Raw genomic sequence first — 20,787 nt, forward strand, 5'->3', positions numbered from 1 at the left:
AGAAGCATTGCTAAGAGAAAATAACTCAAAGTAAGTTTAAAATACCAATTTGGGTACTTTTTTTCTTCCGGTATCACAAAACTTACGCGCTAGTGTGTATCACGGGGGATTGAAATTCTTATCTCTTCGGGGTTAACGCCACTTGGGATTAGGGTTGAGTAGAATCCGTTTGGTCGCACCCATTCCTTAGCTGATGTCAGAAGGACAACAGTGCCCAGGCTGCACACCAGCTAAGTACGCACACCTAAGCTGGCGGTCAATTGTCATCGGAAGACACGAGAAGCCGAGATTGAACTTGTGAGGGACCAGGCTGTGTAGGTCACTCCTTCCCTGGTGATCAACTCACCGATCCGCGGCCAGAGTATGTCCGGACAGCATTCTTTGCACTGACTCCTCCTCGAAGGTAGAGCAGGTGCAGTGGTGTCTATTCGCTGTGAGCTGAAGTTGGAAAGAATCACCTCCTGTCTTTTAGCGGAAATATCCACCATCATGTGTGGAGTGCAATCTACATTATGGCAAAGTAATATACTTCTGTTCAGATAACCAAGTCACGAAGCTCTCGCTTCCTAGGGCTGCAACTGCGAGGTTGAGATTAGTAACGCCAATCGAACTCAAATTGAAGACGGAATTCAGTTACTACTTTACCTTATATGGGTCAGTTCTTCCATAGCTGGAAACAGATTGGTACGATGAGCAAGCTCAATTAGAGCATACTGGCTTATTGATCCTGGTACGCTGTTCCAATATCCAAGTGTTAGTAAAGCTTTTAGTCAACTTTGAAGCGTCACCTCAGCACTTGAGGTAGTCTTCGATTCATGTCTTCTTTCTTCTTGCTTATTGATTTAATCCCCATTTCTCGGGACAGAGCGCCGCCTTTGCATTCAAGTCGCATATCTAAGGGCTTACACAGATGATACTTTTTATGTCCAATCCATCCAAAAGGTTCCTAGACTGGACATCGGGAATAGAACCCAGCCACCCCTCAGCAAGGTCATTGCTTTGTAGCCTTGCCGTCTTACCACACGAGCCTAGGAGGGTCCCTAGAATTCATGTCATTAAACAAAATTGTCCATCCGGGAGCCATCTCTTGTGGAGCTTACGCCAGTATATGTTAAACAGAATTGCAGTGTCTTAGTCCAAGGCCTGACAGAAGTCACTGCCGACTGAACTATCAAATTGCGAATATTCAACGCGTTGAATCATCTGTTTGTGCAGTTGTGATACTGATTATGGAGTTCTTGTCATCTGATAAGTAACGCCCAGTTCGCGTTACAATTGCGTTTCCAAATATTTGAAACATCTACTTACAATAATTGTCAAAACATCTGCTTTTAGACAGTCCACCATCGTGTATCCAAATAGAGTGTTCTAGTTATAGGAACGAAATGCGTTTATATTTATTTATGCACTTGTTCTTGCACCGAGTTGTTTCTATCAAGGTTGTTGAAGTGCAATCAGTTTCTCGCACCGAGTGGTGAATATCCGGTTAGCAATATTGAGAGCAAACACGAATAGGCAAATAAAATCAGGAAAAAATATTATTTATTTCTCAAATCTTTCAGAATGCGCCAACTTTGTAATATAAATATGTGCGCCAATGCATTGCTGATTATCAGATTAATAAGACACACATCTGCTGGTGCGCTAGCTTATATGCAATAATTTAGTGAGGTGGATACATGTTGTTCAATTTAAACATTTATGAAGTGGAGACTAGTTTAGTTTGGAATTTACACGCATAGCGTTGCGCTGTTATGTAGAAATAACCCTGTTAGGTTAAATATTTTAAATCGTTAGAGCATTGAAATGCCATCATCCTACAAATTATCAATTATTCAAACAAATTTTCCAAATTATCTGCTTTGTAAACCAATCGAAACGATTTGACGATTTGATAGCGTCTGAAGTATATCAAACCAACACCATCAACAGGTAGCGGACAGACCTTCATCATCATTAGTGGTGCTGGTTTGCGAGGGAGAGAATTCAATTCGTCAAATCGTCTGTTGTTACAAAACAGATCAAGTCATTCTGAAAATTTTGTCTGAATCTATTAGGTTGGTTAATATATGCAAGATTTATAGGGTAAGTCAAACCAGAAGTTTAGTTTGAGAACCGCGTACTCGTTCCAGTTAGAGTCGAATCGAGTCAAGTACGAGACACTGAAGATGCTTTACTGCCAGAAGTCAGAATAGTATATCAAGAGCTGTACAACCAGAGTGGTGGAATTAATGGAGATTGTACAACTCGTCTTATATGCAAGTAACTTTTACAGAATACGGCAACTATCTGAAATTCCAGAATTTTGAGATATTTAACCTATCAATTTATTTCTTATACACTGCGCCGCTAAACGTGTGTGTTTAAACACTAAACTTGCTGCATCAGACGGTTTTACCACCAAACAACTTTGTGGATACCCGGCAATATTCTAAAAATTTCAGTTTTCGATATATCTAACCTAGTAGGTTATTTCATACTACTAAGTCGCTTTAAGCGGTTATAATCTTAATCTAAAGCTGCGTTGGTCATAATGGTTTTACCACACCGAACAACGTCAGAAGCTGTAATATTCTAAGAATGTACATATTTGAATATCTTGACCTATCAGGTTATTTTCATATCCTAAGCGCCGCCAAGCGGTTGTATTATAAATACAAACTTTGATCATGATGGTTTAATCATCCGAACAACTGTGAAAACGGCAATATTCTTAGATTTTCAACTATGAAATATTCTAACCTTTATTGATTATTTCAATTTACTAGCGCCGCCAAGCGAGTTGTATTTACAAATTAAACGTTTGACATGGGCTGATGGTTTTGACCTCCCGAACAACTTGTAGAAGACGCCAATATTCTAAAATTCAGATTTCAGATATCTAACCTATCAGTTTATTTCCTATGCACTAGCGAACCGCCAATCAGTTGAAAATAAACTGACGCTCCCATCACAATGGTTTGATGATGAATAACTCGAACAATTTTCAGAATGCGCTACATTTTTTTATATGCGTTACTCTTTATTTCCAGTGTGATGGTTTGGCAATTGGAGCGGGTCCCAAATTTGCAACTCGCTATTCAACCGAGGGATTGCGTTTACATTTCCAAACCCGTTTACCAACGACCGGTGTGCAGGTTCGCGTCACTGATAGAGGTTGACTATTTTGGTTAAACTTTACGCACCGGTGAGGATTGTTCCAGTAACAAATTCAAACGACGATTTGACGAATCTGATCATTGCCTCCCGTAAACCAACACCATAGGCGGTAGGTGAAGGTTCCGCTACCTGTTGATGGTGTTGGTTGCGTGGGTGAGCTATCGCATTTCGAAATCAAATCTCGTTTAATTTAGACTTCAAGCAGATAAGTTGTTTTGAAGAATTTTCGTCTTGACTTAGTAGAAATTGACTTTAGAACCGAACTCAGTATTTTGTGTTCATAACCCGTTGTGGAAGCAGGCAGTGCTACTCTTGAACCTTATCCCCATAGAATTGACCGACTAATCAGGTTTGAATGGCAATTTTGTACTCCGTCGCTTAGGAATTTGATCAGCGGCATTGGCCGATCAATCACTATATTTAGTCATTGTTCCGTGTTTTTAGATCAAATCGGTTTGATTCGTCATTCGTTTACATTGGTGTACGAAATTCACTATTAAACAAGCTATTTCGTCGGAATGATATTTAATAGGGTGATTAAGTGGCCCACGCCTGTGGTGAAATCTCATAAGCGTAGGATTGCAAGCAATCGGTCGATTGTACGCGACGAAATCGGGTCGATTCTGGCTGATCAAATTTTCTACGGGATGCGTGTATGAAAAAGATTTTAGTTACTAGATAAAGATTTGTCGCTACTGTTCCCTTTGTTCTGTCCGAAACATGTTGGTTACTATACCTGTCAATCCATGGTTAGTTCCTTCTTTGACATTTAGCTCTATCCTCGCTGCCAGCAAAGATGTTCTGGACAGCGACGACAGCGACAATCTTTATCTAGTAACTAAAATATCTTTTGTTGTATGGCCTCTCCAAGAGCCCTTTTCCGAACTTTCCCTTTGTTCTCCCATTCACATTCCTTTTCTTTTTGTTCATATCCTTTTTCGTCAGGTTGGTGATGAAAAAGACTGAGAAGGAACAATGCAAAATCTTCCTAATTAGGAACTTAGTGTTCTGGAGCCGACCTAATACCCACGCTCCAGTACAGTGCCGTATTGCTGACTTGCAACTTCTGCATGTATTGGGTCTTTTAATAACTTAAACAAACAAAAATTTGTATAGTCCTTTGAAAAAAAAAATTTCGTATTTTTTGACCGAATAAATATTTTGGACGAGGATTCGAATATATAAAAATAATCTCATTTTGGTCAAAATGATTACATATGCAGCTTCTCAAACACAGGTTAAAATAAAAGACATTTTAGTTACTAGATAAAGATTGTCGCTGTCGTGCTGTCCGGAACATCTTGCTGGGAGAGAATAGGGGGAGCCATGTCAAAGAAGGAAAAATCCATACGATTTGAGTTTGGTACCCAACATGTTCGGACACAGAACAAAGGAACCAAGGATAATCTCAGTACTAATATCTTTGCCAAATAAAGCGCACATCAAGATACATACCATGGCAGGGCATCGAAAAGTTCAATTAACAACTAGAAGCTAAATAGTATACTGTTGAATAGCAGGCCAAGTTCCAATTGGAATGTAAAGCCATTGAGGGAGAATAAGAAGAAACAACTACCAAATGTGCCTATTAACATGGATTGAAAATCAATTGAGCTTCCAAATAACCAAACAAAATTGTACAAAAGACGTCAGTTTAGCGGCTTAGACTCCGCAAAGACTGGGCAAAGGTACCATGGATTACCTGCTATCTGAAGGAATAAAAAGTCCCCATTCGCGGTCCTTAGCCTCTTACCAGCAACTCCTACTCCCTACCTCCCGCGGTGCTGGCTGGATACGAGCAACCTTAGGAAGACTCAGGTACAACCCCCAGTGGGGAACTATGGTCGAATATGCTGACAGATAGGGAAGGAGGTTTGCTCCTCTGGAGGTCAAATCTAATGAGCGTCGATTCTCCATGTCAGTATCGAGCTCCCAACCCGTCTGTTTCTCTCCATGTTAGCGCAGCTGATCATCGTCCGAGTGCCACGAGGGACTTCTAAATGAACACTATGCACATGGTCCACCGGAAATAGGAGGAATGGTCCTCGGAAATTTAGGGGGTTTGGTGTCAGGCCCTGCAAGCCAGCCTTTAAAAAATCATAAGCAACGAACAATCAACAAGAGAGTTATGGCACATTAATTGATAAAATTAAATAATTTTAAATACAAGTTAGCTCTACAAATTATGATCAAATACAATAATGCGTAAAAGTGTTCAAATAATTAATGTGGAGTAGCTACAATACCTTCTTACCTAAGGGAAGAAAGATGTAACACGAACTTCACAACAAACGACTCGTTCCAATTCAACAAAAGTAAAACCATAGGGATGGTATAATGTCAAAAACGACAAAACGTTTGTTCACGTCTGATTTACAATAATCTTTACCTCTGAATACTTGCTGGCAAGCATGTTGAAGCTATTCGCATGATGCGGACGGCTTCAGGAATAGGTTTTTTCGAATGAAAGGTAAAAATAACAGGTGGATTTTCTGAATATCCACATCTACACTTGAATCAAGTGACTTGATTATAACCAAAAAGGCGAATATAAAAATGTTTTATAATTTGATAAATGAATTGGAAAATAATACTACTCTAAAACATGAGAATGCATTGGGAACATACATATGGCTAAAATCGCTAAAATAGATACCATGAGAATGATTTGGCTATTTGATTTTAGCACAAATTTATCATAGATTAATCAAAATGATAGCCACAATCTTCGTATGTTGTTTGTGCTTAATGCTATATTTTATTATTATTCAGACTACGGCCGAAGTGGCCTATACGGTATATAAGAGTCTTCCATTCGGCTCGAGTTCATATTGCTACACATCGCCAACTAACGCAGTCTACGGAGGGACCACAAGTCATCTTCATGATCCGACGCCCTGCACCTCGTCTTCTTGTACCCGTCAGATTGTTGTTGAGAACCCATTTTAACCGGGTTACTGTCGAAACATTCTATTGACGCCAGGCCCCACCGCAGTCGTCCGATTTTCCTTGGCTGTAACGTTGCAGATGTTCTCTGAGAAGCTCGCACATCGATGGTTCCATTCGCTCCTCACGTACTGCACGCCATTCACCCCACTCATAGATGGTAGCAGCACTTCCTTTCGAAAACTAAGTCGCGTTGGTTCTCACCCGGAGCATCTCCAGAGTCTCGTGTCCATGAGGGACTACGGTCTAATGAGGCGTTTGTAGATAGGTCGATTTGCTACGGTAGGCTATTTCTAATCTATTGATTGGGAGCGTCTTGCGGAGTCCAAAGTACGTACGATCTCAGACCAGCGTCTCCGAATTCTCTCTGCTGAGTATCATTTTGGCGTCACCAGTAGAGCCTGATTGATCCAGGCTTGGCTTCCTCTTCAGTCTGATGTAGTTTCCTCCATCTTCTAGAAGTTCGTTGCCATAATGTCTATGTCGTCGCTTAGAAAAAATGAGCTGCGGATACTTGAAAATTGTACCACTCGTGTTAATCCGTTTAAATGCTTCGCCTATTTGCCAAAATTATATGCCAAAGCCAGCTAAACTAAATTTTGTCTAATTATACCACATACTTACACAATTAGTAGCATATTTATGCGGCCTTTTCAGCCCCCTCCCCACATGTATATTTTCTTCATGAAGTCACCATTTATTTATATGGAGCGTGAAAAATAACAGACCCAGACCCGCAAGATACTTACGTAATTAGTGAACTGACCCTAACAGTACTGCACATTCTCATTTTCAATAAAGATGTCACGACGATTTTTATTCTGCTCTTTCAATATCTTTAGAAACTGAAGGATGAATGGCATGCTAAAAATTCAAAAATATTGATCCATGACAGGGCATGAGAGTCGCAATATCTACTTTACCTTTGTTTTTACCATTTTCAACTTGGTGAATTAAGAATGTGATTAATTTATCGACTAGTCACTTCGCATGTATACTATCTATAAATTGTTTGTTAATTAAAATGTTAATTTTAAAATAACGACTTCCTTTCATGCAAAATTCTATCAAAGACACCCCGATTTCTTTCATTTGGTCTACCAAAAGCGAAGAAGGTGCTGGTTCTCCGTCTTATGACGATACGACCTTCCAGTACTGGTCCTAAGCCGTTTATAATATAATATTACAGTCATCTCGATTTGTCGATCATGTGAAACTGGTTTCTCGTTTCTATGATCGAAGGTCGAAAGAGCAAAAGGTCAAAAGGACAAGGCACAGAAATACAAAGGTCAGAAGGACAAAGGTCGGAAGGACAAACGTCGAAGGTCAGAAGGTCGAAAGGACAAAAGGTCGAAAAGACACAGGCTCGAAAGAGACAAATGGTCGAAAAGGACAAAAAGGTCGAAAGGGACAAAGGTCGAGAAGGACAAAAGGTCGATCAAGAATGTTGATTACAAGTTGAGTGAATTTCAAATTTGTGCAAATGTACATTTAACTGGTACAAAGCAGATATAACACACCGCATCTATTCAGTCAAAGTTGACGAATGAGCAATTTCTCTGAAGAAACAATATCTGAATATCTGGATGGTTTTAGAGATAAAAAAGATTGTTGATTCAAAATGAATAAAACTTGTTTGCGCGCGAGACAGAAATGTCATACACAGTTGGCAAACAAATGCTCTTTTATTTTTTCACTGTTTTTAACAATTTAAAAAAATCATTCAGTGAGTGCAATTAATAGATGGATATCTAGATTTTCTAAATGACACTTCGCCCAGCCACTGCGAACGCGTTCATATGGAAATACCAAATCCGTATTTTGATGTTGTTTCTTTCGACCTTTTAAGATCGTTCGACGTTTTGTCCTTTCGACCTTTTGTCCGTTCGCGTTTTGTCCTTTCCGACCATTTATCCATTGCCTCTTTTGTCTTCGACGTATTTCCTTTTCGACCTTTTATCATTTCGACCTTTTGTCCCTAAAAGCTTCTTATCTCGATTTCTTCCTATCTCGATGTATTCTATAATAATGTTTTGTTCAGAATTTATTCTCCCTATGTCGATATATTCAAATTTCAAGGCTACTAGACCAATGAGCTAGACTTCACTAAGGTGGCGCAGATCAGCGCTGCGTGGCAGCTAACGTGTTCTTTTCACTCTCCCCTAATCTTATGCAACGCAAATGATAGTGACCTTCGGGCAAAAACAAACACATCAACAATTAGAAATAAAATTTAATTTATTGTCGTTTTTTATATCAACGAACTTTTTTCGATCGAGTGCCCATTTCAATTTTACTTCCATTCCTCGACCTCTCCTTATCTAAATATGGAGTGGCAATATCGGCAATACAGGCCGGACAGTTCATTTGGCCGAAAGGGTCGTTTGGCCGACACGTCGCTGCCAGTACATGAGCCCAAAGCGGAATGTCATTTGCCCGAAAGGATCGATTTAACCGAGAAGGATTATTGGCCGAAAGGGTCTTTTGGCCGAAGGGGCGTTCCGGCCGAAAGGGTCTTCTGGCCGAAATGGTCGATCTGGCCGAATAGACTTACTTGGGCCGAAGAAGGTCACACTAGGACCGAAAGTGTCAGTTTGGTCGAAGGTCATTTGTCCGAAAGGGCGCAGTTAGGCCGAATAGGCCATTTGGCCGAGATACTTTGTTGTGCGTAAGAAATTAGGAATGAGTAGAGACGTTCTTTTCTTTCACTGTAAAAAGTGAAGCGCGAAATAAGTAGTAAAGGCGTCTCATAACACTTCGCACTACTTCTAACTTTTCACAGTGAGAATGAGAAATAAGGAACCCATATGACCATTTCGGCTAAAGCCCTTTCAGGACAAACGACCCTTTCAGCTAAATGGCACGCTTTTCTAATGAACCTTTCGACCAAATGACCCTTTCGCCAAGATGACCCATTCGGTATATGCTATTCGGCCAACGACCCACATTGGTCAAACGAGCCCTTCCAGCTAATGACGAATTTCACCCAATGACCCTTTGGCAAACGACTTTCGGGCCAAAAGAGCTTTTAGAACTCAAATGACTTTCGACTCTGACCCAAGCAACACTCTTGTTTCTCAGTGGTAACAACAACTGTGATGTGACTTACTAAAGGTCTGACTTATGCACAAACGCATCGTACTTTGGAACCCTTTGTGGACACAAAGCGCAGAAGTACAAAATAATTTGCCGAAAATCCCAGCTAGCAAACGCTATTTTAGCGGAATACGTTATTTATTTTGCTACATATCGGTCTGTGCGATGGTTTGCGAACTGACGGAAATAAAACTGAGTGTACTCACTCACGCTGTAGCCGGACGAAACGATCCGTATCAAAAACCACGTGGCTAAAGCATTCACTCCACAAGGAGACCATGCCTTAATTTAATTTGCTCCATGAGACTCTCTCAAGGCGAGTCCATTAAATTTTCGGATAAGGATTTATGGATCGGTCACGTAGCAAGACAAACGTGCCAAATTAGGTCCATCCTATCTTCCATCCATACTTTACAGCTCCATCAAACACTCAAAGAATCGGGTGGAGCCCACCGGAACCTAATATACTTGCTCTTGAGGTGCCGCTCTCATCATCGGCGGACTCTCCTCTACCTAACAACATCAATGAGGTTGAGGAGCAACATAATAGACCGGTACAAAAATCTCCTTAAAAGGACGGACTCAGAACCTAACAAACATCATCGCATGTTAACGTTAAACACAATCAATTAATAATCTGCTTTTTACCAACAACTGAGAAACATTTATTGTCTTAATACTAACAGGGCACATGCTTCTGTTGCTAAAGGGTTTGTGTTCTGTCTCTGTTTAGTGTTGTGTTCGTTTATAACTTTTACCTCTAGCTTGTGCGGTTTTTCTCTCTGTCTATTTCTACTCTATTCTCACTCTCGCTGTGCTCACTGTGCTTTTTATATTTTAACTGACGTCACGGATTATCGTAAGTTCGGTTCTCGTCATTCTGCGCTCGGGTATTTAGTGGGAATTTGTGGAGGCGAAAATGGCTCACGCACGATGTTTCCACGGGTCCGTGATGGCGACCTAAGGGGTCGTCGGTGGATTGTGGACTCGCGAAATTGCTTCGGCATCTATTAGCCATTAGATGGCTCTTCAGTCTAAGACTTGGCACAAAAAATAGATTTCATCTCGCGGCGCCCTCCTTGGACCTCGCACTCCGACAAAAAGAGAGGAAACTCACCGTATCGATGGGGCTTACAGTCGATGACCGTTAGCAGGGTCGATGTCTCCCTGCAAGGCAACGCTTGGCGATTGCTTCTCAATGAAGCGTGCTTCGTGAATCGCGATGTCGGTTTCAGCCGGACGGGCGCATAGATTGCCGGTAGCTTGACGGACCGGCTGGTGATTCCGTTCACTTAGGGTCCCACGGTCCTCGGACCGATATAGTGACGGATCGTCCGCTTCTGGCCGTGGCGACGCCAGGAATCTATCGTCCGTAGGGAATGAAGCGCGCTTGGGTGCGCGAATTCGCTCGTGGTACGAAATATAAAGCCAATCTGGCAGCAGCGCGTCATACCGACGCACGGGAGGGCCACTGTGAAAGAATGAAAGTGGCGCTCCCCGAGTAACACTTACTTGTCGACTATCGGTCGCCCTGTGACTAATGCAGCCTTCAAATTCAGCTCATGAAGTGCTGCACCAAAGCGGATCTGAACTGTGCTACTAGGGTCACTCACGCTCACTTCTAGCTTTTACAGCGAGCGGTGAGAATTGAGACGTTCTTCTCTCACTTCATCACTGAAAATGATAATGAGAAGTGAGTAGAGCGACAATCTTTTCACTTCGATATCTATTCACTTTCACAGTGAAGTGAGAAATAAGTAGAGAGAAGTGAATAATCTCTTTTTTCACACCTCATTTCTAATTTATGACCTATTCGGCCAAATGACTTTCGGCCTAAGGGTCTGTTCGAGCAAATGGTATTAGTGGTTAATATTCGACAAAACAACTTTCGACGTGGCGGCCTTCGGTCAAATGACTTTTGGCTGAACGGTATGAAATTAAACGGCCCTTCCCCGTATATTGTGTGTTTGTAGATAAGCAAATACACCGAATTCATTAGATCAGGTTTTAATGAAAACACCAATACGGATCTCTATTCTCTATTATCTACACACCTGTCATATGAAACAACTTATATCAACAAAAGCTCATTCATGAATAATTAAATAGAATGATAAAAAGAACAAAATCAGAAATATTATATTAAAATGATATTTCGGTGCAAGATTTTGATATTGTTTGCTTGCTTCTTTATCTCTTATATCAATCAAGTCCAGTATCAATAAATCAACCCCATAAGTCCATATCATGTTTTTGCTCTTCTGTACATGAAAGCTTTTTCCTGGGTATCAGTTAGCATCCCACGTGTTTTAGGCTAAACTTTTATATTTATCTTTAATTTTGAGAAAGTCAAGATTACTAACTCTATTCACAAATTTTCGTTCTATTCCACAAAAACACAGACATATGTCAACCGGAATGACTCACAGCACGCAAAATCTACAGGTCGCAAGCAGTGGGCATGTGTCTCGCATCTGAACGCCGCATGCCGTACGTATTGATCTCTCCAAAAGCCGAGGGCTGTCGAGACGCATCCTTGCTGGCAGCGACCACGCCTGCGCGACTGACTACGACTTTCTACGGCCGTGGCTTAGGATGGATTGCTCACCGTCCTGGCACTCCGGTAGCACAACGTCGAAAAGGCTCTCAATCCAACGTTCAATATAAGATGACGGACTACTTGGAACTGTAACCGGCAACGCAAAGATGCGGCGTGATGGGAAAGAGCTGAGAAACGAGAACGGATTGTAGTACAGATAGCCCTGTGACTTGCTGGACATATTAGTGCGAAATCGTGAATGGGATGCCCCATCCATGCTCTCAAGAGCAGTTCAGGTCGGAATACGTCAAGGCACGAAGAGTAAGTTTTGAATGAAAGGTTGTTTACATGTTTAAATTCTTGATATTTACCTCTACTAATATTTACTATTTTAGAATCGGACATATCAGTTTTGGCTTGCAGAAAATCTGGCTGCATCAGATTTCATCTACAAGTCGAACAGATACTCAAACGCCAGGTTAAATGTTTGAAAATACTGCATGGGTTCTCGCAGATGTTATAAAAAGAAAGAAGGTTGCAGAGAGCAGCCTGTATGGCCAACAAACAAGTTGACAATACATCAGAAGTTGAGCAAAAACGACGGTTAGATCTTCAGATCTATTACTTGAATACACGAGATGGCAACCGCTCAGCGATCGTGACATCCGCGACGAAGTGGTACCGTTCATTCTGGGAGGTCACGATACTACGGCAACCCAACGTGTTTCTCCACCTCCGCTCATCGAACCTTTTCAGGATCAGCTTAGGAAATTGCTCCATTGGACATGAGATTCCAACGTCACTGAACAGAGAATATCCGAGCGCACAGCTCGCGTTCCTACCTAGCCAGTAAACTGGCGAATTGTTTCTGGTTAGAAACGCCACCATACCCGCTCGAACCAACGCCGTAATCGAGTCCACCAGCTGCAGCCGAGACAGTAGATTTTCCCCAATAGAACAAGTTCGATCCGGATCTTCCTGCCGGAAAATTCAACAACGTCACGCAGTACGCCTACATTCCGTTCAGTGCCGGTCCGCGGAACTGCCATCGGACAGTTTGGTCTGCTTGAGGTGAAGGCTGTGGCGGGTGGCATTACAGGAAGTATCGCATCGAATCGCCTTGATCGATCAGGGAGAATCTTAACCTTGTACGGTGAACTAGTGCTGAAGACGAAAGAGTGCACTGAGAATTAGCATTTCTCAAGACAGTGACTATCGGCTCCGATTAAAAACCAGCTGAATCCAAGTGGTATCTCGCGCTAATTTCCGTCCAATAACTCGATGGGACTGTTGTGTTTTTCTGGTGACTCGAGGTGCTCGTCAAGTTCAAAGATTGTGCCGTATTTTTCGATGTTTGGATTGAATTTGCGTCCTGTAAATTCCATCGTATACTACCGGACATCAAACGCCATTGAAGTCATCACCTCGCCGATGCATCGTGAAGCGAAATAAATCTTATCGATAACGCTGCTAAACTGGTTGATATAACACTGATGGAGATTGCGAACTTGAGTATTTTTCGCTTGAATAGGTTTCTAACCGGTGACCGTTCCTCGGACGCGAATGGACGATCGAAACTAAAACCACGTTTGGGAGTTGAACTCGAAGTCAGTTTTGACATGACAAGGATCAAATTAATTAGTGTAGAGAGGTAAAAGACGTATAGCTTCCTCGTTGTGTTTCTAGGCCTCAATGCAATCTGCCAATCCACCGTAAACTTCCAAAACACGCGATGCGACAGTCGCGACAGCGATTCTATCGCTTGGTATCGGTTGGTATGGTAACAGAAATAATTGCCTGCAGCGACCGACGATAGCTATCGCGGCGACTCGTTGTCCTGCCTCGCGGCGATGAAATCGCTTAGGTCTGGGGAGCCTTAAAATGGGTGGCATTAAATGATTCTTAATAATATGGATGAAATAACAAAATGAAATCTGAAGCCCAACTATTAATTGAAATTATATTAAACGTACGAGATGAATCAGTCCCAGACTCGTTGATAAAGACAATCAATCGATCAAATATATTAAAATATTTTTTAATGTAGCGCAAATATTTGTAACAATTTTGGTGAGGGTTTCATGTTTCGTGGATAATCAAAAGTTTGAGCGGCGTATTAAACTCAATAAACGGAAAAATATATATAACTTAATAACAAACTTGTATATATTCATGGACAACTGAAATTTCGACCAGATGTCTTCTTTTGTGTACTTCACTTCATCCAGATTCCAGTATCAATTTGTCTATTTGCTGGTTTGTTCATAGAAATTAACGAATTTCTTTCAGAAAGTGTTATGCAGTCTAGTGAAATTCTATCTAATTTCTCAGAAATTCTGAAGAAATTTCTTTGGAAAAATCTTCCATTGTTCAGTACCGAAAGTAGTTCTATATGAAATGAAAACAAACGTTATCATTCGGGACCCACAACATCGACTTTTAAACATCGGCAAGCTTATATAACAACTGGCTACGCATATTGGAAATGACGAGTAATAGTAAATATAGATAAAACTCCGATCTATTTTTGCAAGATTCGCAAAGAGTAAGATGAGGCAATGTTCGGCTAGAAGTACGACCAGGTGCTTCTTATCAATAGGAATATAAGCTTTATGCAACCGACCGCCGAGATGGATTATGCCATCCATCAATTCTGGACACAAGATCCAGAAGCTAATGAGCCCCAGGCCTCTTGGAAAGGAGGCTTCCTGAGCTCGTGAAAGGAGGCTTCGAGCCTTCTTGAAAGGAGGCTAAGCCTCGTGAAAGGAGGCTTCGAGTTTTCGAAAGGAGGTCTTGAGCCTCTTGAAAGGAGGCTTCCGAGGCTCTTTGAGGAGGCTTCTAGAGCCTCTTGAAAGGAGGCCTGAGCCTTCTTGAAAGGAGGTCTGAGCTCTTGAAAGAGGCTTCTGAGTTCTCTGAAAGGAGGCTTCGAGCTCTTGGAAGGAGGCTTCCTGAAAGAGCCTGGCTCTTTGAAAGGAGCGGCTCCGAGGCTCTTGAAAGGAGGCCTTTGAGCTGAAAGGAGGCTTCGAGTTTCTTGAGAGGAGCTGGAGCCTCTGAAAGGAGGCCTCGTGAAGCGTCTGAGACTCTTGAAAGGAGGCCTGAGCCTCATGAAGAGGAGGCTTCTGTGATGGCTCTCTTGGCGAATGGAGGAGGCTTACTCGAGTCTTGAAACGGGAGGCTTGCCAGCTCTCTGGAAAGAGCCTGGGCAGCCTCTTGGAAAGAGAGGCTTCTCGAGCCTCTTGAAAGGAGGCTTGAGCCTTTGAAAGGAGGCTTCTGAGCTCTTGAAAGGAGGCTTCTGAGCTCTGAGGAGGCTTCTGGCCTTGGAAGGGAGGCTTCCTGAGGCCTCTTGAAAGGAGGCTTCTGAGCTCTCTTGAAAGGAGGCTCCGAGCTTCTTGAAAGGAGGCTTCTGAGCTCTTGAAAGGAGGCTTCCGAGCTCTCTTGAAAGGGAGGCTTCCTGAGCCTCTTGAAAGGAGGCTTCTGAGCCTCAGAAGGAGGCTTCTGAGCCTCCTTTGAGGAGGCTTGAGCCTCTTGAAAGGAGGCTTCTGAGCCTCTTGAAGGAGGCTTCCGGCTCTTTGAAAGGAGGCTTGAGCTCTTGGAGGCTCTGAGCTTGAAAGGAGGCTGAGCCTTTGTGGAGGCTTCAGCTCTTGAAAGGAGGCTTCCTGAGCCTTCTTAAAGGGGCTTGAGCCTCTGAAAGGGAGGCTTCTGAGCCTCTTGAAAGGAGGCTCTGAGCCTGAAAGGAGGCTTCCTGAGCCTCTTGAAGGAGGCTCTGAGCCTCTGAAAGGCAGGCTCTGTTCCTTGAAAGGAGCTCTGAGCCTAGAAAGGAGGCTCTGAGCCTCTGAAAGGAGGCCTGAGCCCTTGAAAGGAGTGCTTCCGAAGCCTCTTGAAAGGAGGCTTGAGCCTCTGCAAGGAGGCTTCCTGAGCCTCTTGAAAGGAGGCTTCTGAGCTCTCTTGAAAGGAGGCCTCGAGCCTCTTGAAAGGAGGCTTCCTGAGCCTCTTGAAAGGATGGCCTTGCAAGCTCGAGGCCTTCTTGGAAAGGAGGCTTCGAGCCTCTTGAAAGGAGGCTCTGAGCCTCTTGAAAGGAGGCTCTGAGCCTTCTTGAAAGGGAGGCTCGAGCCTTCTTGAAAGGAAAGGCTTCTGAGCTCTCAAGGAGGCCTGAGCCTCTTGAAAGGAGGCTCTTGAGCCACTACTCTTGAAAGGAGGCTTCTGGAGCTCTCTTGAAAGGAGGCTTGAGCCTCTTGAAAGGAGGCCTGAGCTCTTGAAAGGAGGCTTCGAGTCTCTTGAAAGGAGGCTCTGAGCTCTTGAAGATACCTGAGAGGCTGAGTCTTTGAGGCCTGAGCCTCTTGAAGGAGGCTTGAGCCTGAAGGGCTCTGGAGTCTCTTGAAAGGAGGCTTCTGAGCCTCTTGAAAGGGAGGCCTTTCCTCTTGAAGGAGGCTTTGGCTCTTGAAAGGAGGCTTCGAGCCTCTTTGAAAGGAGGCTTCGAGCTCTTGAAAGGAGGCTCTGAGCTCTTTGAAAGGAGGCTCTGAGCCTCTTGAAAGGGGAGGCTCTGAGCCTCTTGAAAGGAGGCTCTGAGCCTCTGGAAGGGAGGCTTGCCAGCCTCTTGAGAGGCCTGAGCCTCTTGAAAGGAGGCCGACTCTGAAAGAGCCTGAGCTCTTGAAAGGGGGGCCTGAGCTCTGAAGGAGGCTTCGAGCCTCTGAAAGGAGGCTTCGAGCCTCTTGAAAGGGGAGGCTCTAGGGCTGAGCCTTCTTGAAAGGAGGCTTCCGAGGTCTCTTGAAAGGAGGCCTGAGCTCTTGAAAGGGAGGCTTCTGGGAGCTCTTGAAAGAGGCTTCCTGAGCCTCTTGAAAGGAGGCTCTGGAGCCTCTTGAAAGGAGGCCTGAGCCTCTTGAGGGGGAGGCTCTTGAGCTAAAAGGAGGCCTGAGCTCTGAAAGGAGGCTCTGAGCCTCTTGAAAGGAGGCCAGTTCTTGAAGGAGGCTTCCTGAGGCTCTCTTGAAGAGGAGGCTTCTGAGCCTTTGAAAGGAGGATTTTGAGCTTCTCTGAAAGGAGAGCCTAGCTTCTTGAAGGAGGCTTCTGGACTTGAACAGAGCCTGACCTCTTTGAAAGGAGGCCTTGAGCCTCTTGAAAGGAGGCTTCTAGCCTCTCTTGAAAGGAGGCTTCTGAGCCTCTTGAAAGGAGGCTTCTGAGCTCTTGAAGGAGGCTTCCTAGAGCTCGGAAAGGAGGCTTCTGAGCCTCTAGAAAGAGGCTCTGAGCTTTTTGAAAGAGAGGCTCTGGAGTTTTGAAAGGAGGCTCTGAGCTCTTTGAAAGGAGGCTCTCGAGCTCTCTTGAAAGGAGGCTTCTGAGCTCTCTTAAGAAAGGAGGCCTTGAGCTCTTTGAAAGGAGTCGAGTTCTTGAAAGGAGGCTTCTGAGCTCTCTTTGAAAGGACGGCCCTTTGAGCCTTCTTGAAAGGAGGCTCTGAGCTTTCTTGGAGGAGGCCTGAGCCTCTTGAAAGGAGGCTGGGCTTGCCTGAGCTCTCTTGAAAGGAGGCTTCGAGCTCTTGAAAGGAGGCCTGAGCTCCTCTGAAAGGAGGCTTTGAGCCTTTGAAAGAGCTTCTGAGCTGCTTTTGAAAGGGAGGCTTCTGAGCTTGAAAGGAGGCCTTTGAGCCTCTTTGAAAGGAGGCTTCCGAGCCTCTCTGAAAGGAGGCTTCTGAGCCTTCTTGAAAGGAGGCTTCCTGAGCCTCTTGAAAGGAGGCTTCTGAGCCTTGAAGGAGGCTTCGAGCTCTTGAAGGAGGCTTCTGAGCCTCTTGAAAGGAGGCTTCCGAGGCCTCTTGAAAGGGAGGCTCTGGAGCTCTTGAAAGAGGCTCTAGGCTTCTTGAAAAGGAGGCTCTGACTTTTGAAAGGAGGCTCTGAGCCTCTTGAAGGAGCCTGAGCCTCTGAAAGGAGGCTTCTTGGAGCCTCTTGAGGAGAGCTCTTGTGCCTCTTGAAGGAGGCTTCTGAGTCTCTTGAAAGGAGGCTTGTTTGAGCTAGCTCTTGAAAGGAGGCTTCCGACTCTTGAAAGGAGGCTTCTGAGCTCTTGAGAAGGAGAGCTCAGTTCTTGAAAGGAGGCTCCTGAGGCTCTTGGAAAGGAGGCTTCCTGAGCTCTGGTGAAAGGAGGCTCTGAGCCCTCGAAAGGAGGCTTCCTGAGCTCTTGAAAGAAGGCTTCTGGAGCCTCTCTGAAAGGAGGCTTCCTGAGCCTCTTGAAAGGAGGCTGTGAGGCCTGAGCCTCTTGAAAGGAGGCTTCTGGCTTTTGAAAGAAGGCTTCCTGAGCCTCTGAAAGAGGCTTCTGAGCCTCTTGAAGGAGGCCTGAGCTCTTGAAAGGAGGCCTGTTTCTGGAAAGGAGGCTTCCGAGCCTCTTGAAGAGGCTTCCTGAGCCCTTGAAAGGAGGCTCCGAGCTCTTGAAAGGAGGCCTGAGCTCTCTTGAGGGAGGCTTCCGAGCTCTTGAAAGGGAGGCTTCCGAGCCTCTTTGAAAGGAGGCTCCTGAGCCTCTTGAAAGGAGGCCTGTTTTAAGCCTGAGCCCTGAAGGAGGCTTGAGCCTCTTGAAGGAGGCCTGAGCTCTGAAAGGAGGCCTGAGCCCTTGGAAAGGGTGCTTCTGAGCTCCTTTGAAAGGAGGCTCTGAGCTCTGAGTGAGGCCTGGAGCTAGCAGGCTCTGATAAAGGAGGCTCTGAGCCTCTTGAAAGGAGGCTTCTGGAGCCCTTGAAAGGGAGGCTTCACTTGAAAGGAGGCTCTGAGCTCTTGGAAGGAAGTTCAGCTCTGGCAGGCTTCTGAGCTTGAAGGTTTGAGCTCTGAAAGGAGGCTCTGAGCTCTCTTGAAAGGAGGCTCTTGAGCTCTTGAGAGGCTGAGCTCTTGGAAAGGAGGCTCTGGAGCTCTTTTGAAAGGAGGCTCTGGAGCCTCTTGAAAGGAGGCTTCTGAGCTCTTGAGGAGGCGAGCCTTGAAGGCTTCCGAGCCTCTTGAAAGGAGGCTTCGAGCTCTTGAAGGAGGCTTGAGTTTAAGGAGGCTTCTGAGCTTTTGAAAGGAGGCCTGAGCCTCTTGAAAGGAGGCTCTGGAGCCTTTTGAAAGGAGGCTTCCGAGCCTCTTGAAAGGAGGCTTCGAGTTGTCTTGAAAGGAGGCTTCTGAGCCTCTTGAAAGGAGGCTCTGGAGCCTCTTGAAAGGAGGCTTCCTGAGCCTCTTGAAAGGAGGCTTCTGGAGCCTCTTGAAAGGGAGGCTCTGAGCCTCTTAAAGGAGGCTCTGAGCCTTGAAAGGAGGCTTGAGCTCTTGAAAGGAGGCTTCGAGCCTTTGAAAGGAGGCTTCCTGAGCCTTTGGAAAGGAGGCTTCTGGAGCCTCTTGAAAGGAGGCTCTTCGAGTCTGTGAAAGGAGGCTCTGAGCTCTTGAAAGGGAGGCTTCTCGAGCTCTTGAAAGGAGGCTTCCGAGCCTCTTGAAGGAGGCTCTGGAGCTCTTTGAAAGAGGCCTGAGCCTCTTGGAAAGGAGGCTCTGGTCTTGGGGAGGCTTCTGCTCTCTTGAAAGGAGGTTCCTAGCTCTCGAGGCTCTAGCTCTTGAAAGGAGGCTTCCAGCTCTGAAAGGAGGCTGGCCTTTCTGCAAAGGAGGCTTCCTAGCTTGAAAGGAGGCTTAGCCTCTTGAAAGGAGGCTTCTGAGCCTTCTTGAAAGGAGGCTCTAGCCTCTTGAAAGGAGGCTTCCTAGCTTCTGAAAGGAGGCTTCTAGCCTCTTGAAAGGAGGCTTAGCCTCTTGAAAGGAGGCTCTGAGCCTCTGAAGGAGCCTGAGCCTCTTGAAAGGAGGCTCTGATCTTGAAAGGAGGCTTCAGCCTATTGAAAGGAGGCTCTGAGCTCTTGAAAGGAGGCCTGAGCTCTTGAAAGGGAGGCCTGAGCTCTTGAAAGGAGGCTTCTGAGCCTCTTGAAAGGAGGCTTCCTGAGCCTCTTGGAAAGGAGGCTCTGAGCCTCTTGAAAGGAGGCTTCTGAGCCTTTGAAAGGAGGCTCTGAGCTTGAAGGGAGGCTTGAGCCTCTTGAAAGGAGGCCTGAGCCTCTTGAAAGAGGCTTCTGAGCTTGAAAGGAGGCCTGAGCTTCTTGAAAGGAGGCTTCGAGCCTCTGAAAGGAGGCTTGAGCTCTTGAAAGGAGGCCTGAGCTCTCTTGAAAGGAGGCTTCCGAGCTCTTGAAAGGAGGCTTCTGAGCCTCTGAAAGGAGGCTTGAGCCTCTTGAAAGGAGGCTTGAGCTCTTTGAAAGGGGAGGCTCTGAGTCTGCTTTGAAAGGAGGCTCTGAGCCTTTTGAAAGGAGGCTTCTCGAGCCTTCTGAAAGGAGGTTTGAGCTTTGAAAAGGTTAGCCTTGAAAGGAGGCTTCTGAGCTCTTGAAAGGAGGCTGAGCCTTTGAAAGGGGCTCTAGCTCTCTTGAAAGGGGAGGCCTATTTCCTTGAAAACTCGAGCCTTAAAAGCTGAGCTTTTGAAAGGAGGTTTGAGTTTTTGAAAGAGGCTTCGAGCTTCTTGAAAGAGGCTCTGAGCCTCTTGAAAGGGAGGCCTGAGCCTGAAAGGAGACTCTGAGCCTCTTGAAAGGAGGCTTCTGAGCTTGAGAAAGCCTGAGCTCTTGAAAGAGAGGCTTCTGAGTTTGGAGAGGCTTAGCTTCTTGAAAGGAGGCTTCTGAGCTTTTCTTAAAGGAGGCTTTGTCCTTGAAAGGGAGGCTTCTGAGCTTCTTGAAAGGATGGCTTCTGAGCTTTGAAAGGAGGCTTCTGAGCCTTTTCTTGAAAGGAGGCTTCGAGTTTCTTTAGAAAGGGAGGCTTCTGAGCCTCTTGAAAGGAGGCTTCCTGAGCCTCTTTTGAAAGGAGGCTTCTGAGTGAAGGAGTTGAGTTAAGGAGGCTGAGCTCTTGAAAGGAGGCTTCTGAGTTCTGAAAGGAGGCTGGTTTTGAGCTGTTTTGAAAGGAGGCTGAGCTTTTGAAAGGAGGTTTGAGCTTGAAGAGTGGTTTTTGAAAGGAGGCTTTGAGCTCTTGAAAGGGGAGGCCTTGAGCTTGGAAGGAGGTTCAGCCTCTTGAAAGGAGGCTCTGAGCCTCTTGAAAGGAGGCTTCTGA

The 20,787-nt window shown here is 44.9% G+C and overlaps 1 protein-coding gene and 1 pseudogene across 5 annotated transcripts in view; one reads left to right on the forward strand and one right to left on the reverse strand.

The window, feature by feature from the left end:
- The window catches only part of LOC134206892 (uncharacterized), a 343,495-nt gene that overhangs the window by 124,541 nt on the left and 198,167 nt on the right, over positions 1-20,787 (forward strand). The gene's annotated exons all lie outside the window — the stretch shown is intronic.
- Positions 12,362-20,787, reverse strand: part of LOC134207230 (uncharacterized) — a 66,962-nt pseudogene continuing 58,536 nt past the window's right edge.

This window comes from Armigeres subalbatus, chromosome 1 (genome assembly GCF_024139115.2).
Source record: "Armigeres subalbatus isolate Guangzhou_Male chromosome 1, GZ_Asu_2, whole genome shotgun sequence".
Taxonomy (NCBI): Eukaryota; Metazoa; Arthropoda; class Insecta; order Diptera; family Culicidae; genus Armigeres; species Armigeres subalbatus.